Source organism: Artemia franciscana, chromosome 21 (assembly GCF_032884065.1).
Source record: "Artemia franciscana chromosome 21, ASM3288406v1, whole genome shotgun sequence".
Classification (NCBI taxonomy): domain Eukaryota; kingdom Metazoa; phylum Arthropoda; class Branchiopoda; order Anostraca; family Artemiidae; genus Artemia; species Artemia franciscana.
The window spans coordinates 6,495,901-6,508,858 of NC_088883.1; the positions used below are offsets into that span (position 1 = coordinate 6,495,901).

The following is a 12,958-nucleotide window of genomic DNA, read 5'->3' on the forward strand; positions in this document are numbered from 1 at the left end:
ATCTAAATTAAAAATCGGACAAGACCACCAGGAAAGATGATCATTTGAAGAACATTTTACAACTTAGAGGTTGTAAGTTTTAAGTGTTTCTTTTCTAAGGTTTTAATTATGTTTCTGAGGTTTTAAATCTAAAATAAAAATCGGACAAGACCACCAGGAAAGATGATCATTTGAAGAGTCTTTCACAACTTAGAGGTTGTAAGTTTTAAGTGTTTCTTTTCTAAGGTTTTAATTATGTTTCTGAGGTTTTAAATCTAAATTAAAAATCGGACAAGACCACCAGGAAAGATGATCATTTGAAGAGCCTTTTACAACTTAGAGGTTGTAAGTTTTAAGTGTTTCTTTTCTAAGGTTTTAATTATGTTTCTGAGGTTTTAAATCTAAAATAAAAATCGGACAAGACCACCAGGAAAGATGATCATTTGAAGAGCCTTTTACAACTTAGAGGTTGTAAGTTTTAAGTGTTTCTTTTCTAAGGTTTTAATTATGATTCTGAGGTTTTAAATCTAAAATAAAAATCGGACAAGACCACCAGGAAAGATGATCATTTGAAGAGCCTTTTACAACTTAGAGGTTGTAAGTTTTAAGTGTTTCTTTTCTAAGGTTTTAATTATGTTTCTGAGGTTTTAAATCTAAAACAAAAATCGGACAAGACCACCAGGAAAGATGATCATTTGAAGAGCCTTTTACAACTTAGAGGTTGTAAGTTTTAAGTGTTTCTTTTCTAAGGTTTTAATTATGTTTCTGAGGTTTTAAATCTAAATTAAAAATCGGACAAGACCACCAGGAAAGATGATCATTTGAAGAGCATTTTACAACTTAGAGGTTGTAAGTTTTAAGTGTTTCTTTTCTAAGGTTTTAATTATGTTTCTGAGGTTTTAAATCTAAAATAAAAATCGGACAAGACCACCAGGAAAGATGATCATTTGAAGAGCCTTTTACAACTTAGAGGTTGTAAGTTTTAAGTGTTTCTTTTCTAAGGTTTTAATTATGTTTCTGAGGTTTTAAATCTAAAATAAAAATCGGACAAGACCACCAGGAAAGATGATCATTTGAAGAGCCTTTTACAACTTAGAGGTTGTAAGTTTTAAGTGTTTCTTTTCTAAGGTTTTAATTATGCTTCTGAGGTTTTAAATCTAAAATAAAAATCGGACAAGACCATCAGGAAAGATGATCATTTGAAGAGCATTTTACAACTTAGAGGTTGTAAGTTTTAAGTGTTTCTTTTCTAAGGTTTTAATTATGTTTCTGAGGTTTTAAATCTAAAATAAAAATCGGACAAGACCACCAGGAAAATGATCATTTGAAGAGCCTTTTACAACTTAGAGGTTGTAAGTTTTAAGTGTTTCTTTTCTAAGGTTTTAATTATGTTTCTGAGGTTTTAAATCTAAATTAAAAATCGGACAAGACCACCAGGAAAGATGATCATTTGAAGAGCATTTTACAACTTAGAGGTTGTAAGTTTTAAGTGTTTCTTTTCTAAGGTTTTAATTATGTTTCTGAGGTTTTAAATCTAAAATAAAAATCGGACAAGACCACCAGGAAAGATGATCATTTGAAGAGCCTTTTACAACTTAGAGGTTGTAAGTTTTAAGTGTTTCTTTTCTAAGGTTTTAATTATGTTTCTGAGGTTTTAAATCTAAAATAAAAATCGGACAAGACCACCAGGAAAGATGATCATTTGAAGAGCCTTTTACAACTTAGAGGTTGTAAGTTTTAAGTGTTTCTTTTCTAAGGTTTTAATTATGCTTCTGAGGTTTTAAATCTAAAATAAAAATCGGACAAGACCATCAGGAAAGATGATCATTTGAAGAGCATTTTACAACTTAGAGCTTGTAAGTTTTAAGTGTTTCTTTTCTAAGGTTTTAATTCTGTTTCTGAGATTTTAAATCTAAAATATAAAATTGGACAAAATCATCCAGAAAAGTGGTGATTAGAAGAGCGTTTCACTACTCAGATTATCCGTCTATTTTTAAGTTAACATTAAAAAAAATTACCACACACCAATTTTTTCAAAGAAAAGTGAAAAGCTATATCGAAGCAAAGGCGAGCAGAAATAAATTCAAACAATTTTTCAAGCGTAAAAAATACTATGAATCGTCATCAATAAGTAAATGAAACCTTTTTAAGACCAGAACATAAATTGCAGTTGACTATTTTTTTATTTTATTTTAAGCATTGTGTTTTTATAACCCATAACACCAAACAGAATCACCATAACAACAAGGTATACTGAAAAGAACAAATGAATGCGGATTGATAGTTTATCATATATTTATATTCCTCCTTGGAAGTCTAAAAATTTTTGGATTTATTAAAATTTTACGCAAGAAAATCTTTAAAATATAGATTATTTTCAGTAAATTGCAAACAGCAGTAGTAGTAACAGGAGCATTAGTAGTAGTAGTAGTAGTAGTAGTAGTAGTAGTAACAATGGTAGTATTAGCATTAGTAACCCTTAAAGTCTTAGCTTAATGTCCTATGGAGTTATTCCTGATATACTCTTCCAACAACCTGCGTGCACACAGTGTTTTTATTTAGTGTGAGACCCCCCCCCCCATTATTCTCTGAAATTTCCCCTTAGTGCTCTTAGCCTTAGTTTTAGTATTACCCATAGTAATAGTAGTAGCATTAGAATTAGCAGCAATAGTGAGCACATGGTGCCTTTTTATTAGTTAACCCCCCGCAAAATTCTACCTAGCCTTTACTTTTTTTGGGGGGGAGGGGTGTCTCAGAATTAGCAAACGGTGCATTGATTTTACACTACAGAGAACACTGTGAACTGTTATTCGCCCCCATTTCTTTAAAGACACGGGGGATTTTTTCCTATTTTAATGCTTTTCACTGTATTAAAATTTGAAAGTTAGCTTAAAGACGAAATTAAAAACCCTCTCTACTTTCTGATTTTGATCCCAAAAAGCGACATTTTGGATCTCAAAAGAGCGTTGGACAACGCTCCCCAAGAAGCTATTAACACATTTTTTCCCCAAAAAAGCAAGATTTTGGATTCCAAAAAGGCGTTAGACAACACTCCCCAGTCAGCTTATTTCAAAGCATTGGCAACACGTATGACACATATTTACCATCAAAATAAATACCGGATGAAGACTGAATATTCCCTGGGAAAAACTGGAAATTATGGAAAAACTGAAATTCCCTGGGAAGAACACCAAATGGTGGTATAATTGTATTAAGCGGACCAGAGGAACCTAAGCAAACTAAAAGCTTCCCAATAGGGGAGTAGTTTGTCACTTGAAAACCTTATTTTTAAACAGTAATTTTCAAACAGTTCGTGGTAACGAACTGTAGTAAGGAGCGACCCGGCTCAATAGTAACCGAAACTCTAAAAAAAATAGGATTTTGATACCAATAGTTGCATCAAAAGAATCGCATTTTAATGCTGATTTTAAATATATAAGTTTCATCAACATCAGTTATACCCATCAAAAGCGACAAACCTGAGAAAATTTGCCTCATTTTAGAAAATAGGGGGATACACCCCTAAGCGTCATACAATCTTAACGAATTAGATTTAGTCACACCATTAGATCCAGTGTATCAGAGAACCCTATTGTAGAAGTTTCAAGCTCCTATTTACAAAAATACGGAATCTCGCATTTCTTGCCAGAAGACAGATCACGGATGTGTGTTTATTTGTTTTTTTGTTATTTTGTTGTTGTTTTTTTCCCAGGGGTGATTGTATCAAATCAGTGGTCCTAAAATGTTGCGAAAGAGCTCATTATAACGGAAATCAAAAGTTCTAGTGCCCTTTTTAAGTGACCAAAAAAACTGGAGGGCACCTAGGCCCCCTCCCACGCTCATTTCTCCCCAAAATCACCGGATCAAAATTCTGAGATATTCATTTTATTCACCATAGTCGAAAAACCTAATAACTGTGTCTTTGGGGACGACTTACTACCCCACAGTCCCTGTGGGAGGTGCTGCAAGTTACAAACTTTGAACTGTGTTTACATATATTAATGGTTATTGGGAAGTATACAGACGTTTTCAGGGGGATTTTTTTTGGTTGGGGCGGGGAGAAGCTGGGGGAGGGGGGTTACGTGGAAGGGTGTTTCCATTGAGGAATTTGTCATAGGGGAAGAGAATTTCAAAGAAGAGGGCGCAGGATTTTCTAGCATTATTACAAAAAAAAAAAGATATGAAAAGTTTTTTTCAACTGAAAGTAAGGACCATCATTAAAACTTAAAAATAATATTACGTATATGAGGGGTTCACCTCCTTGTAATACCTCGCTCTTTACGCTAAAGTATTTTTAGTAATTTCAACTATTTATTCTACGGCCTTTATGATTCAGGGGTCATTCTTAAGGAGTTGAGACAAAATTTAAGCTTCAGTGTAAAGAACGAGGTATTGACAAGGGGGGGAAACCCCTCGTATACGCAATAAAAACATACGAAAATAGAAGTTTGTTACGGAAATTAATTCGTAAGTTAAGAATATTTTCTACAAATGAAAACGTTCGTAAAAAATTCAAAGTTCTAGTTGCCTTTTTAAGTAATCAAAAAATTGGAGGGCAACTAGGCCTCCTCCCTTGCTCCTTCTTTTCTCAAAATCTTCCGATGAAAACTATGAGAAAGCCATTTAGCCAAAAAAAAATAATAAGCAAATTTTGTTTTAATTAATTATTTATGTGCGGAGATCCAAGATCAAAACATGCATTAATTCAAAAAAAAAGTTTTTTTAACTGAAAGTAAGGAGCAACATTAAAACTTAAAACGAACAGAAATTACTCTGTATATGAAAGGGGCTTTTTCTCCTCAAAGCCCCGCTCTTTACGCTAAAGTTTTTTACTGTTTTAAAAAGCAGAGTTAAGAGAAAGAGTCCTTGTTGTTATGGTGATTCTGTTTGGTGTTATGGGTTATAAAAACACAATGCTTAAAATAAAATAAAAAAATAATCAGCTGCAATTTATGTTCTGGTCTTAAAAAGGTACAGGGGGTGTCAGCTTCATTCTTCTTTGTACTATTTTCTGGTTGTTTTAAGTTTGACATGATTGTTTACTGTAATTTTTGTTTGTTTTGGATTTCATTTACTTATTGATGACGATTCATAGTGTTTTTTACGCTTGAAAAATTGTTTGAATTTATTTCTGCTCGCCTTTGCTTCGATATAGCTTTTCACCTTTCTTTGAAAAATTTGGTGTCTGGCAATTTTTTTTTAATATTAACTTAAAAATAAACGGATAATCTGAGTAGTGAAACGCTCTTCTAATCACCACTTTTCTGGACGATTTTGTCCAATTTTTATTTTAGATTTAAAACCTTAGAAACGGAATTAAAACCTTAAAAAAGAAACACTTAAAACTTTAAAGGAACCAAAGTGTACTAAAAGCTTCCCGACAGGGGAATAGTTTGTCGCTTGAAAACTTCAATGGCGATTCTATAAGTAAGCGCAGCTTCAATTTACCCTTGCTAGTATAGAGTATTGAGCATCAACATATTATGTATAAGCAAATGCTATTGAACACATCCAAATTATCTATAAGCAATTGAACAGATTATGTATAAGAGAATGGAACATATTATGTATAAGCAAATGCTAGCGAGCATATCGTAGAAAACATCAACTGATGATTAATTTCAAAGGAATTTAGGAAACAAAGTGTACTAAAAGCTTCCCAAAAGGGGATTAGTTTGTTGCTTGAAAACTTAAATGGCGATTTTACAAGTAAGCGCTGCTTCAATTTACGCTTGCTAGTATAGAGTATTGAACATCAACATATTATGTATAAGCAAATGCTATTGAACACATCCAAATTATCTATAAGCAATTGAACAGATTATGTATAAGAGAATGGAACATATTATGTATAAGCAAATGCTAGCGAGCATATTGCAGAAAACATCAACTGATGATTAATTTCAAAGGAATTTAGGAAACAAAGTGTACTAAAAGCTTCCCAAAAGGGGATTAGTTTGTTGCTTGAAAACTTAAATGGCGATATTACATGTAAGCGCTGCTTCAATTTACGCTTGCTAGTATAGAGTATTGAACATCAACATATTATGTATAAGCAAATGCTATTGAACAAATCCAAATTATCTATAAGCAATTGAACAGATTATGAATAAGAGAATGGAACATATTATGTATAAGCAAATGCTAGCTAGCATATTGCAGAAAACATCAACTGATGATTAATTTCAAAGGAATTTAGGAAACAAAGTGTACTAAAAGCTTCCCAAAAGGGGATTATTATGTTGCTTGAAAACTTAAATGGCGATTTTACAAGTAAGCGCTGCTTCAATTTACGCTTGCTAGTATAGAGTATTGAGCATCTACATATTATGTATAAGCAAATGCTATTGAACACATCCAAATTATGTATAAGCAATTAAACAGATTATGTATTTGAGAATGGAACATATTATGTATAAGCAAATGCTAGGGAACAAATCGAAGAAAACATGGACTGATGATTAATTCAAAGGAATTTAGCAACCAAAGCGTACAAAAAGCTTCCCAAAAGGGGATTAGTTTGTTGCTTGAAAACTTCAATGGCGATTCTATAAGTAAGCGCAGCTTCAATTTACCCTTGCTAGTATAGTGTATTGAGCATCAACATATTATGTATAAGCAAATGCTATTGAACACATCCAAATTATCTATAAGCAATTGAACAGATTATGTATAAGAGAATGGAACATATTATGTATAAGCAAATGCTAGCGAGCATATTCCAGAAAACATCAACTGATGATTAATTTCAAAGGAATTTAGGAAACAAAGTGTACTAAAAGCTTCCCAAAAGGGGATTAGTATGTTGCTTGAAAACTTAAATGGCGATTTTACAAGTAAGCGCTGCTTCAATTTACGCTTGCTAGTATAGAGTATTGAGCATCTACATATTATGTATAAGCAAATGCTATTGAACACATCCAAATTATGTATAAGCAATTAAACAGATTATGTATTTGAGAATGGAACATATTATGTATAAGCAAATGCTAGGAAACAAATCGAAGAAAACATGGACTGATGATTAATTTCAAAGGAATTTAGGAACCAAAGCGTACAAAAAGCTTCCCAAAAGGGGATTAGTTTGTTGCTTGAAAACTTCAATGGCGATTCTATAAGTAAGCGCAGCTTCAATTTACCCTTGCTAGTATAGAGTATTGAGCATCAACATATTATGTATAAGCAAATGCTATTGAACACATCCAAATTATCTATAAGCAATTGAACATATTATGTATAAGAGAATGGAACATATTATGTATAAGCAAATGCTAGCGAGCATATTGCAGAAAACATCAACTGATGATTAATTTCAAAGGAATTTAGGAAACAAAGTGTACTAAAAGCTTCCCAAAAGGGGATTAGTATGTTGCTTGAAAACTTAAATGGCGATTTTACAAGTAAGCGCTGCTTCAATTTACGATTGCTAGTATAGAGTATTGAGCATCTACATATTATGTATAAGCAAATGCTATTGAACACATCCAAATTATGTATAAGCAATTAAACAGATTATGTATTTGAGAATGGAACATATTATGTATAAGCAAATGCTAGGGAACAAATCGAAGAAAACATGGACGGATGATTAATTTAAAAGGAATTTAGGAACCAAAGCGTACAAAAAGCTTCCCAAAAGGGGATTAGTTTGTTGCTTGAAAACTTCAATGGCGATTCTATAAGTAAGCGCAGCTTCAATTTACCCTTGCTATTATAGAGTATTGAGCATTAACATATTATGTATAAGCAAATGCTATTGAACACATCCAAATTATCTATAAGCAATTGAACACATTATGTATAAGAGAATGGAACATATTATGTATAAGCAAATGCTAGCGAGCATATTGCAGAAAACATCAACTGTTGATTAATTTGAAAGGAATTTAGGAACCAATGCGTACTAAAAGCTTTCCAAAAGGGGATTAGTATGATGCTTGAAAACTTAAATAGCGAATTTATAAGTAAGCGCTGCTTCAATTAGCCTTTGTTTTAGTAATCGACAGAAGCTTTTGCTAGTATAGATTATTGAGTATCAGCACATTATGTATAGGCAAATGCTAGTGAACATATACAGGAAAACATCAACTGATGATTAATTTGAAAGGAACTTAGGAACCAAATCGTGCAAAAGGCTTTCCGAAAGGGGAATAGTTTGTCGCTTGAAAACTTTATATGGCGATTTTATAAGTGAGCGCTGTTTCAATTAACATTTTCTTTTGTAATCGGCCGAAGCTTTTCCTAGTATAGATTATTGAGTACCAGCATATTATGCATAAGCAACTGCTACTGAAATTATCCAACTAATGATAAATTATGTTTAATTTGAAAGTAATATAGGATCCATGGAGGAGCAAAGGCTTTCTATAAATCAAGAAATTTGTTCTTTGCGACTTTATACATTGTTTTTAAGTGGATACTGATTTAGTTCAACTCCGGCTTTAGTAGATTGATATCAGTGCCAGCAAATTTCGATTATTTAACATCAATCAAAAAATTCAGTAACACTTCATTAATGATTCATTAAAACATTCATCACAAATAACACTAATATCGTAATTTAATATTATCTGAAACTGTATAATGTGTCAATCAAAATATTGTAACATCAAATTGAAAAAGAAAAGGAAGTTTTTCAAATAGGATGTAAAATTAAACATAAAATTATTTCTAGGTAGTTAAAAACGCAATTAAATGCCTATTAATTGTTTATTAAAAAGTATTGACTATAATAAAAATATAAGGTCATGGTGATAGTTATCCTGCAAAAGTATTATGTCCTTCAATTGATTTGGTGGTTGTTTATATGAAATTCTTGATTTCATTCTATCTGAAAGGAAAACTGGAAAGGCCACACCTCAAAAAAATATTTTACACTATAAAAAAATATTGTTAGAAAAATATTTTTGTAATTAACTAACACTATAAATAATTTTCCACAGTAAAAACAACTTAGCACTCCTAGATCCAGATCTTTGTTATTCAATCTCGCTCCCAATCTCGCAGGACTTTTAGGAATGCATATAAGGTTTTGCTGAAATTTTTGCTGACATTTAGTTGCCATAGTTGATAACCGTGCGGATATCCTGTCTAAAATCATCCTTTTACGAAGGATTCTTAATTGCTATGAGAGAAGGTAAAATAACTGCAAGTGTCCCCTCTCTTTCCACTCTATTGAGACTTATAGGGACTTATGCGATAGACTGCACACAAACTGGTGTCTGATTTATCACAAACTGACGTCAGATTTATCACAAATTGACGTTTGATTTACCACAAATTGACGTCTGATTTATCATAAACTGACTTCAGATTTATCACAGACTGAAGTCTGATTTACCACAAACTGACGTCTGATTTATCACAAACCGACTTCAGATTTATCACAAACTGAAGTCTGATTTACCACAAACTGACGTCTGATTTATCACAAACTGACTTCAGATTTATCACAAACTGAAGTCTGATTTACCAAAAACTGACGTCTGATTTATCACAAACTGACGTCTGATTTATCACAAACTGACTTCAGATTTATCACAAACTGACGTCTGATTTAGCACAAATTGACTTCAGATTTATCACAGACTGAAGTCTGATTTATCACAAACTGACGTCTGATTTACCACAAACTGAAGTCTGATTTACTACAAACTGGCGTCTGATTTATCACAAAGTGACTTCAGATTTATCACAAACTGAAGTCTGATTTACTACAAACTGGCGTCTGATTTATCACAAAGTGACTTCAGATTTATCAAAAACTGAAGTCTGATTTACCACAAACTGACGTCAGATTTATCACAAATTGACGTCTGATTTACCACAAACTGACGTCTGATTTATCACAAACTGACTTCAGATTTATCAAAAACTGAAGTCTGATTTATCACAAACTGACGTCTGATTTATCACAAACTGAAGTCTGATTTACTACAAACTGGCGTCTGATTTATCACAAAGTGACTTCAGATTTATCAAAAACTGAAGTCTGATTTACCACAAACTGACGTCAGATTTATCACAAATTGACGTCTGATTTACCACAAACTGACGTCTGATTTATCACAAACTGACTTCAGATTTATCACAAACTGAAGCCTGATTTACCACAAACTGACGTCAGATTTATCACAAGCTGACGTCAGTTGCTATGTGAGAAAGCAAAACAACAGCAAGCGTTCCCTCTCTTTCCATTCTATTGAGACTTATAAGGACTTGTGCGATAGACTGCACACAAACTGACGTCTGATTTGTCTTCTATTAATTAATTTTTAATGACATCCCTTAAGCCCGGCTTCTTTGGCGCAATAAGGTTTCTAAGGATTTTACCGCATATAAAGTTCATTCCGAAATGGCAAAGATCGGACTCAACCTTGTTTTACTTCTTGTAATCACAATTAGAGGAGCCTATACAGTCCTTTTCTTCCACACTAATAACCAATAGTCACTAATAGGCAATCCAAGCCTGTCACCGGCTACTGATATGAATAACGAAAATCCCTATTTTGATTTTCTTCATGGGCATCCCTAAAGTCCGGTTCGGTGTAACAAGAGTCATATGGATTTTACCATGTATGAAGTTCATTCGCGCAATGCAGGGACTAGATTCTGCCTATTTTTAATTTGCGTGACGAAAATTTTGGCAAACTATGAGCTCTGCTCCTTCCAAACCGATGACCATTCCAAAACTGTCACAGGGTAGCAAGATGAATCAGGAAAATTGGCCTTTTGTTTTAATTTAGTGGGAATTCCTAAAGCCTTCTGTTGTTCTGTGTCCTTCTGTCCTATGTGTTTGTAATAAGGATAATAAGGATTTGGCTATATATGAACTTTATTCAGAAAAACAGAGAGCAGATTAAGATTAATCTTAATTCGTATATATAACGCGTTCTAAGCCAATCGCAACTTGGACTGTCACCGGGTACTAAGATGAACCAAAAAATCAGACAGATTACGACCTTTGTCTTATCGGCATGTTAGCGAATTGTCGAATTACCTTATGGAATTGTTCACGCTATTCCCCCCTCCCAAAAGGATGGCTATTACGGTTAATCGCCTTGTAAGTCGAACCTTCTATGCCAGTTAAAACAGAGGTTCAGGAGGAGGAAACAGGAACAATTATTTACCCTTAGAAAATCCATCAAAAGAAACAGCTTTCATTGCACATCTTCGCCCTACCTCCACATATTAATTGCACAGGCTTGTTCTAAGCTTCTAGATGTCAATGTCAAGGCTATATCCAGGATTATTGTTTGGGGAAGGGGGGGGGGGTAGGAATACTCAAGACACATCAAAAATATGTTTTTATACATTTCATTTCATTTTTATGAGTCAGGCAAATATTTCGACGGGGGGGGGCTGCTAAGCCTCTAATATGATAAATCTGATCTACAGGCATTGATACTTTGACAATGGTAGAAATTAAACTTCTACATTGACAGATTAGCAATAGGACTGCTAGAAAAATAGTAAAAATAGTAAAAGCTCTTCAACAAACAATGGAATGTTTAGGCCAACGTTCGTACTATTTTGGTTAATGTATGCAATAAAATCAAGCTAGTTTCAGTGGAGGCATTGACTCTAAAATATATTTGTTAATACAAAACTCTAAATTTACGAATAAACATTTAAATATATGAATATATTGAAACTGCGTTCCTTACAACATAACAATTAAATTTCATTTAGAATAGATAATTTGGAAATGAAGCTATCAGTCCTTTGACAAAATTAGAACTCTGGCTTCTAAATTTGTGTGTTAGAAACGAAATTGCGTAAGCAAACGTTTGAAATAATATTTTTCCAGGATTGTTTCGGATAATGATCAAACAGTTCGTAGTAACGAACTGTTTGATAAAGTGGTATCAAACAATTTAAGTTTTGATGCCGCTCCTTACTTTCAGTATTTTTTATTTAATTCAGTTAAAACTCAGGACTACGAGCGTACTAAAAATATGTAGTTTCAGTGGAGGCAACAGTTCATAAAAATTATAAAATAAGTTTTTTAATTTTTTTTTAGTAAAAATTGAAATAAAAGAGAATTAAAGATAAAAGAGAACTAAAGATAATAACGTAATTTTCCTGTTCTTAAAATCAATAATTTTGGTGTACAAGTGTCGATGCTTTGGCAATGGAAGAAATTAATCTTGATTAACCATACAATACAGACAGCTAAAGATTAATTCATTTAATATTTTGTTTCGGGTGGGGGAAGGGGATTCTATAAAAAAGAGGACTATGAGAAATATAGGAAATCACAAGACGATACTTTGAAATTTCTCGGGAGGGGGCCGTGCAATAATAAATGAAAATTATTCCACAAGGCTGTCCAAGCAATAGTATTTTTTAAGAAACTGGCTTATTAATAAATTCATATTTAAAATTTTAGAGAAAATTTATTGAGACAGCCAAATTTTTCTCATCATACAAAATTTAAGTTGGCTTTCAAATTTGGCTTCAAACAAAGAAAAAAGTCAACAACAATTTATGAATTGAAAATTAAGTTTCCAAACCTTCTTTCAAATTTTTATCCCAAAATTTACCGCTTATTTCCAAACAAGAAAAAAAAATGGTGATACAAAATTAGAATATATGTCTCGGATATTTTTTTACATAGCCACTGGGTCAAATTGTAGAAGCACTAGGAAACAAAACAAAATTATGCACGACTGCAGCACCACCTATAGTTGCGCAGCACTAAATATAGCTTTGCAGCCCCAACTACAGCTATGCACCATTAGCTAAAGTGTTGTGCAGCACTAACTATAGCTATACACCACCCACTACAGTGCCAATGCATTCCGTTCGTATTTTTTTAGATATCCTTCGGTTGAGTTGAACAACTTTCAAGCGTGAACTCTATGATTGACCAATCAGAATAAAGATGTAGGATTTTTAAGATATAGTTTTAATTTCGAAATGATGAAAGCTTAGAACTAAAGTTTTTCTAGCAACAATAGCGGTGCAGTGCCAACTA

General features: G+C 32.9%; 1 protein-coding gene across 1 annotated transcript in view; it reads left to right on the top strand.

Annotated features, from left to right (window-relative positions):
- The window catches only part of LOC136041046 (ubiquitin-like modifier-activating enzyme ATG7), a 567,744-nt gene that overhangs the window by 336,551 nt on the left and 218,235 nt on the right, over positions 1-12,958 (top strand). The window lies entirely within an intron of this gene.